Raw genomic sequence first — 8,512 nt, 5'->3', positions numbered from 1 at the left:
CAGCAGCGGCAACAGTAGTAGTAGAAACAGTAGCAGCAGCAGCAGTAGCCGCAGCAGCAGCAGCAGCAGCAGCAGCAGCGGCAACAGTAGTAGTAGAAACAGTAGCAGCAGCAGCAGTAGCCGCAGCAGCAGCAGCAGCAGCAGCCAGCACACATATTAAAAATTATTCGTTCACAATTTTACGTACGTTCGACTCATCTGAGGATTTCGGGAAATCTTATTAATTTCCTGCACGCTGTAATAGAGCCAAGATAAGAAATTTCGTGAAACGTCTAATCTGCGCGTGCAATCTCTAATAAAATTACGCAGAACAGTGTGTGGCGCGGTATACACGCTCGTGTGCGTTTAGGCGCTGTGACGTAAACGAGCACCGCGGGTAATTTCTTTTCGTGCAGAATGTGTAGGCTAGCACCCACTGGCCACTTCAGCGTTACTATAGGCGCCTACACGTGCGTGTTGTCATCATTTTATTTGCTGCGTCAATTCATCTGCTCAGAAGATACATCGAACGACACTATTTCTCACGAAATACTATGATTTTCAGTAGGAAATTTTTTTGTTGTAAAATGATATTTTAAGTCGTATATACATTATGATATTGTAATGCAGTTGGTACGCGCGCACGGGGCATAAAATCAATAAGCGTGTGAGATGATCAAGAATAAGCACACACAGATGAAAAGTAATAACAGAAGGAAGATTAGGTAGAAGATGAAATGTCGTGCTGAGCTGAGCTGAGCTATTCTATAAACGATTGAAAGATTTTTGGGATGAGCACCATGTGGTGAATATGACATAGATATTAGAGGTATCGTAACCTGCGGACTCATTAGAGACGATGAAAATGGAATAAAACTAGTCGTGTGAATAGGTATAGATGTGTGTAAGTTTCTAAGAGAAATGACTGAAAGGTACACACAAAAAGGGCCCTCGGTTGTAAGGGAGAGATGAGGTAACCCCTGGGCGGCGAGCAGGGCACAGGCTTATATTCACAGACACTTGAATGCGAAATTGGCTGATTTTCCTTTCTTGAGCATGTCCTTCCCTCTTTCTTCCTACCGATAACTTGTATTTAGAGTTCATGATCTATCATCTACGTGTTATATCAGTGCTAAGTGTTTGGTAGGTTATTCCTGGTGCTCTAGGGTTGCGACCAGACAGTCCTATATATATATATATATATATATATATATATGTGTGTGTGTGTGTGTGTGTGTGTGTGTGTGTGTGTGTGTATATATATATATATATATATATATATAAGTCTTTCTACACACACATATATATGCATATAATTTGCATATATATGTGTGTGTAGAAAGACTATAGAGTAGGTGAGTCTAGTGTGTATATTTATTTCTACGTACAGCGGTACATACCAACAAGATTAACCGACTCCAGGGCTAATATACGTTATTCTGATAACTCACAGCTATTCCCGCCTATTCGCAGGTGCTGATGTATTTGTATTGGTATTGGCTCTGTTTCCGCACTGCGTGTTTTTCAGCGGATGCAATATTGCGCAAATTACATATTCGACTAGTTTCGCTGTTACCCTCGCACAATTGAACGCTTGGCAAAGTTTTCGGCACAATGCACTTTGTACACAAGAACTGTGAACTTTAACTGTATCGCGATTAACCCATCATTTGCCAATTACGCACGCTAGTTCGATGAAGTGATGCGTGTGTTTGCTTTACGCCTCGATGTTCACAATGGCGCTTCTTTAAGAAATCCGCGCCCGTTAAGCCGCAAATGTGTTTTTGTTGGCGTTTTGTGAAAATTGCCGCGCCGTGACAATCATATATATAACCTGTTCAAACGATCTGCATGTTCTCAGCACTTTTCGTTGGTGACTCATGCCCCTGTCCTGTCTTCGCGTGATTCTGTCGTCGTTGGCAAATAAGTGTGTGCAAATAATAGGATCTGCTCGAGATACTCGGAAGTGTTGCTCGCTGCAAGGAAATGAATATGAATGTTGAAATCGGTGACGGTGCATACTCTTAATCTGATACGATATCCATATACGCACCCATGCACAGTACGTGACAAAATGACAATTGCTGATATATCTCATACAGCTCATATAGCTTATGGCTGCACGGATTTTCGGTCTTCGGGACTTTCGTCAACTTAGGTCTACTGGTGTAGCCCCTTCGCTCCCGCTACAGAGAAGCGGGAGCGAGTGGGCTACACCGGTAGAGCTACCGTCAACTGTGCTCGTAAACACGTGCTAACTTCACTAGCCATTCGTCAATGTTTGAGATTGTATTCTATATTGCCGAAAATAATCTGCTAGTTTACTTGCCTTTAAATTGTTAGCAGTGGTCATTTTCTAGACAACCCGTACTTACCAATCATATTTTCGAACGGAATACGGTGAAAAACAGCAATTGTTTGCTCATGCAACAACTACATGCATGCTGTGATATCATATACACATACACTGAAGCTCTAGTATCTCTCTAGCTCTAGTCTGTAGCTCATGGTTTATGTGCCATTAATAATTTGTTGGAAGTATTGTACAATATCTAGTGATGAGACAATTATGTAAGATAGAAACAGTTGAGCTCATCGCTAATAGTCTTGAGTCTAGATTCGATGGATCCAGATGGTGAGATATGATGCGTTGAGTACATCTGGAAGTTATTATTTCAGGAGAAACCTATTATATATCATATACCTATATATTATCAAATCTGATAGTGTGTTATCCCCCGTGTTATCCCCTGAATAAGTCATGGCCGGCACCCTGCATGCGATTATGATGCAATATGATGCAATTACTATAAAAGATCGCTAGGCAAGAAAGCTCGGCCGAGTTACATGGAAATTTATAAACGCCCGTTGATATACCTGTCTGTACTGTGCACAGCTATAGCTCTATTGTTAAAGTCTTTTTTTCGTCGGCAGGTTTTTTTTACGTTTATCGTATATAGGTTGACGTTGCTGCAAGATGTGTTACAAAACTAGATCTGCTGTGTGCTATTGTACGAGTTCTCCTATATCAGTCGATGGTGGACTGTTACGACTATAGTAGATTGCAATTAGAGCCAGATGATAAACTACTTGAGGATTCTACCAACGTGAAATGTTCCGTGCTTTAACCGTTTTCGCGAATATAATGTGTTAGATACACTTATACTAAATTGATAAATAACATTTTTCACATTCTGCAGTTGTACCCCGCGTTCATATGCAATTTAAATATCTTTTTATCGACTTCTCCCTGAAGAATCGCCTACTCTAGTGGGGGAAATGGAATATTCCACATTTCACACGTATTGCGCGTGCTGGCTATAAATAAAAATCACTACTTATGATGTAACTGTGGCGCGTTTCGATCCCTAAAATCAATAATGATTAAATAACGAGGGTATACGGGCCTAGGAATATGGAAAGCAAGTAGTGTGTTAGTTGTGATGTCCTTGCATGTCGTTTAAGATGTAGGGTATGGTGTGAGTGCGTGGCTGGTATTCAACTGGATATGGATTTTGAAAAACGCAGAAGAAGAGTTATGCATAGTTGCACGTACTTCCTATGGGGCCAGAAATACTAGCATCGTATCATCCGAAGGCAGGAAGTGGTCATATGGCAGTAAGTTGACCTACTCTTACACCCCGTGGTGTAGCGTCATGAATGAAGATGCTGCCGAATATTTAATATCTTTATAGGAGATGTAACATTATTTACAATGCAAGTATATCTCACATTCAAATTCTAATTCAATTCAATTTCAGTTTAGTTTAAATTTAGGTATCACGGCATCACTTCATTAAATATATTTATTATTGGCACATATGATATTTCTCCAGAGGACATGCATAACATAATCGAATGTAAGAGCATCAGGCATGCATCCTTACATTTTTAGCAGATATGATAGCAGCAGCTTTATCATTATATTCCTGGCGGATACGAATAGGGCTTATGGCATCAAATTTCGAGCTGAGATGACATTGCATTTTTAGCAGATGTGTCATCAAATTTCTGCCACATGTCCTCCGTGCAATTCCAATTTCAAGCGATATGCCACGAATCTCTCGTGAATAGATTATGACATCTTTAGCAGATATGTCATCAAATATCAATTAGGCATGTCATCTCATCTTTAACAGTTCTCTAAAAATTCTCCACCAGATTTGTCCGGAGCATCACATTCGCCATCTTCTCGTGGCATTTAACACATTAAACATTTAAACATCGTTTGTGAATGCAGAGTAAACAGAGCTTCTTTAGCCTGCGCTGTGGTTGAACCTTGAGACGAGAGAAGGTTTGGCGGTTCCGTGAGTCACGCTGGTTGCAGCAAGGGCGTGCTTAATAGGCTGCCTGCTCGAGGCATACAGCGCTAGTCAGCACAAAGACGCCTATTATTGAAGGTGGACTTCGCACCGTTATGTCGCAACACTCAAGAGACTGGCGAACATGCGGGGCGTTATGAAACGCCGATGTTTACCGAAAAGTGTCTGGCCTGTCGATCTTTACCACACGGCGTGTGCGCAGCGCGTGCGTCATTAAGGTGCAGAGTAAAGCTAGTTGGGAAACCCGAGTCGATGATTCACATAGACACTGTAAGGTAACAAAAAACGGCAGGGCAGTTGACGCTTGTTAGCCGATCGTGAAGCGTGTATCATCTAGACGATATCGGATGCGCAGGGCTTTTTTGTGCACGTGTCCGCCTTTCTTGAGCAGATTTGTCGCTTTTGTTTGCATGAGAGACCAGCTTACGTCAGTCTATTAAGAGTCGTATTTCTGTACATTCATATTGTGAATTGTGAAATACGCTCGGTATTCTTGCAGAAGGATAATCTTCCACGTGAGCAATGCCATGCGATATTATTACATGTTTATAAGATTCGTTAAGTCAAAGGATATGCATCCAGTCAACGGATCGTTATGGTTATGGTTATTATTCATATTGTATTTTTATGGATTCTGTGCATTGATCTTTTTTTCCCGTTTAGTTCTGGAAAATGTAAAAAGATTTCCATCAGGGTTCATAGAAATCTTAGTCTTATTATTTTACTCTGCAGGTTTATGAGTGGCAAATATATAGAAACACTTATTACTGGCTCTTTATTCTTAGTGCACTTACCGTTCGTCTCCATTTGGATGCAATTTCTTTATTACTCATGGGCTGTAATCCATAGATATATCTAGTAATACACTATATTGATATCTGATACACAATATACCATATAGATATCTACTAATCAACCTAAAAGAGGTGTTGCTATGACACGTCTATCTATCTGTAAACGGTATTGGTTGTCTTTAGATGTGTTTACCACACCGGGCTGTGTAATAATTTAATAGCTAGCTACTATTTTTCTTGTATTTCAGCCATTGTCTGCGCTGCCACGCTAGATGAAATACGAATTTTAGCTCATTGTTATTAAAGTTTTATTATTTTTTCTTCTCTAAGAACACAATTTAATGAGGTGATCGATTAAACATCGTCACTTTTATCCGTACTAGTGTGATGCGCCTCCAGCAGAGAAAAGGTGTGAACAACTATTCTTCCTTGTAATCGTACTGTTATTTGATCAATTTAAGCATCACCAGGATTTTGGTCATTTCCGTAAAACGTTCGGAATTTCAATTATGATATATAAAATTTCGATAAGCTCGCTTTCAGTAAACATCTTTGTTATTTGAAAACCACATTGTTACAAGGGCAAGGTTCATAATTCTTTCAAGGTTTAGGTTTAAATGCTTAGTATTATCTACGACTATATAGAGAGCTATCCGTCTTTTTTTGTTGCTAAAATGGTCAGTAATCATATTGAGGATAATTTATCAATACTTATACCTGAAAGCTAGTCAGTGTTCATATTCTTCTCCTGTATCTTACATCTTGCCTTTACAATACATGCGTACGTGCGGGTGTCCTGTTCCGTTATTGTGTTTCACTTAACACAGTACAGCACAGGTAATTTGGCTAATCACTATTGCCTACTAAGGTGAACTGTTTCCCCAATTAGGATTTTTTAACATTCTCATAAGATTCCCCATCATAAAAAAATGATGGAAGGCAACGGAAAATTGTAAATATTTTTCATGGTGACGTTTAGCCCTGCACCTATAGCATAGACCTTATAGAATATAGCTATAGTTTAGACCTTGCATGCTATAGGGATCTGTACAATTTATTCAACCATCCGAGAGATCTTCATGATACGCTGAATTACTGCTTCATGCCTGCATTTCTTGTCACATATAGAATTTTAATTTGTGCCTTTTAGCTCAAAATAACAAACCACATGCTTGGTTCTAAGGTGGTAGGGTTTTGAGTATTGGCCACAAGTAATTGGTGTTGGCCTTCTGTAGGCGCAGGGCCCATGGGGTTAAATAGGTTCTACTGTCCCAAGACCAGCCCTAACGCGACAACTGCTATTCTAACAAATACATTTAACGAAAATTCTGATTCAGCCTTCATATATATATAAGACAACTAGGAGACATGAAAATAAGACGTGAAATTTCGTGGTTATAAAAAAACAGCTTAACCACTCCCAAAATAAAATAAAAGATTGCTTGGCAAGCTGTTTACCCAAATCGTGTAATACTATCAGCGAGACTTGGCAGAGAGATGCGCCAAGTTATGAGTTGGACGATGTATGGTGCGACATTTGGGGTCAAGTGGTGTAGATTAGAGAGTACCGGATATGGACAGTGTTTATAACTTTCACTCATGCATCTTTATCATTTTGCGTTACAGGGTGTGTAACTGAAGGTATACTCGCGCCAATTATCCGTCACTGCGAACACACGACATACGACCTGCAGGGACAAGTTTCCGAAGCTCTTCATCTATATCTATAGTTGTTGCCCCTGAAGGTGAGTGATTGTTTTTTATGTCATCGAGCTTAGAGTAAACTGTTAGGCATGCACATTGGTTAGCTGTTCAGTCGTAATTGTATTTGTCCGTGAGATTTACTTGTAAATTCGCATCATTTCCTTCATCTCCGTAACTTAGTTAGGCAACAGTGGTAACAATGAGTCCTTCAGTAAGTGATACATGGCCCCACTCCGGCTGATCTGTTATATGTGTAGACAGTGTAAGCTAAGCCAGTGTGTAGATAATGTATGTGTGTAGTACGTAGGCAATGTGTAGTACGTATGCAATACAATGTGTAGGCAGTATGAAGGCTGTGTGTAGTTTGAATGCGCAATGTGAAGACTTAGTATTGGTACATATAGCATCGAGCGCAGATCAACAGTGCACGTTCAGACTGCGAGTAGACAGTGTATAGGAGGGAGGGGTCGATGGGTGTGTGTGGGGGGATACCGTGTGTACAGGGTGTAGGGTGGGGTACCGTGTGTAGGGTGGGATACCGTGGGTAGGCATTGGGTATGCAGTGTGTGTAGGATTCCGTGGCCCGTGGGTAGGCTGTGTGTAGTCTGTGAGTAGGCAGTGTGTGTGTAGGATACCGTGTGTAGGCTGTGAGTAGGGCTGAGAGGGTCTATGTCCCCCAGGGTACTGCCGGAACGTACCTTGGGTACGGTCCGGTATACCGGAACGTACACTAGCTGGTACTAAATACTACTATCTAATATGCCGGACCGTACCTCGCCTACTCTATTAACGAGTCTAGGGAGTTGCCTACGCCTACTCCCTAACCCTAACCCTAACCCTAACCCTAACCATATCAGCTAGATAGTTACCAGGGTACGTTCCGGTATACCGGACCGTACACAGGGTACGTACGTTCTGGCAGTACCCTGGGGGACATAGACCCTATGAGCGTGAGGCTGGCAGTGTGTGTGTAGGATACTGTGTGTAGGCTGTGAGTATGGCTGAGAGGGTCTATGTCCCCCAGGGTACTGCCGGAACGTACCCTGGTACGGTCCGGTATACCGGAACGTACTCTGGAACTATCTAATATGCCGGACCGTACCTCGCCTACTAGCTCCACTAACTAGTCTAGGAAGTCGCCTACGCCTACTCCCTAACCCTAACCCTAACCCTAACCCCAACCCTAACCCTAACCCTAACCCTAATCCTAACCCTAACCATACCAAATAGTGACCAGGGTACGTTTCGGTATACCGGACCGTACCCAGGGTTCGTTCCGGCAGTGCCATGGGGGACATAGACCCTATAAGAGTGAGTAGGCAGTGTGTGTGTGCAGGATACCGTGTGTAGTCTGTGAGTAGGCAGTGTGTGTAGTCTGTGGGTAGGCAGTGTGTGTATATGATACTGTGTGTAGGCTGTGGGTAGGCAGTGTGTAGAATACCGTGGGTAGGCTATGGGTAGGCTGTGTGTGTGTAGGATACTGTGTGTAGGCTGTGGGTACTAGGCAGTGTGTAGAATACCGTGGGTAGGCTATGGGTAGGCTGTGTGTGTGTAGGATACTGTGTGTAGGCTGTGGGTACTAGGCAGTGTGTAGAATACCGTGGGGAGGCTATGGGTAGGCTGTGTGTGTGTAGGATACTGTGTGTAGGCTGTGGGCACTAGGCAGTGTGTAGAATACCGTGGGGAGGCTATGGGTAGGCTGTGTGTGTGTAG

This window comes from Priapulus caudatus, unplaced genomic scaffold, assembly GCF_000485595.1.
Source record: "Priapulus caudatus unplaced genomic scaffold, Priapulus_caudatus-5.0.1 Scaffold292, whole genome shotgun sequence".
Taxonomy (NCBI): domain Eukaryota; kingdom Metazoa; phylum Priapulida; class Priapulimorpha; order Priapulimorphida; family Priapulidae; genus Priapulus; species Priapulus caudatus.
The sequence above is the reverse complement of the archived record's forward strand: the minus strand, read 5'-3'. Positions refer to the sequence as shown.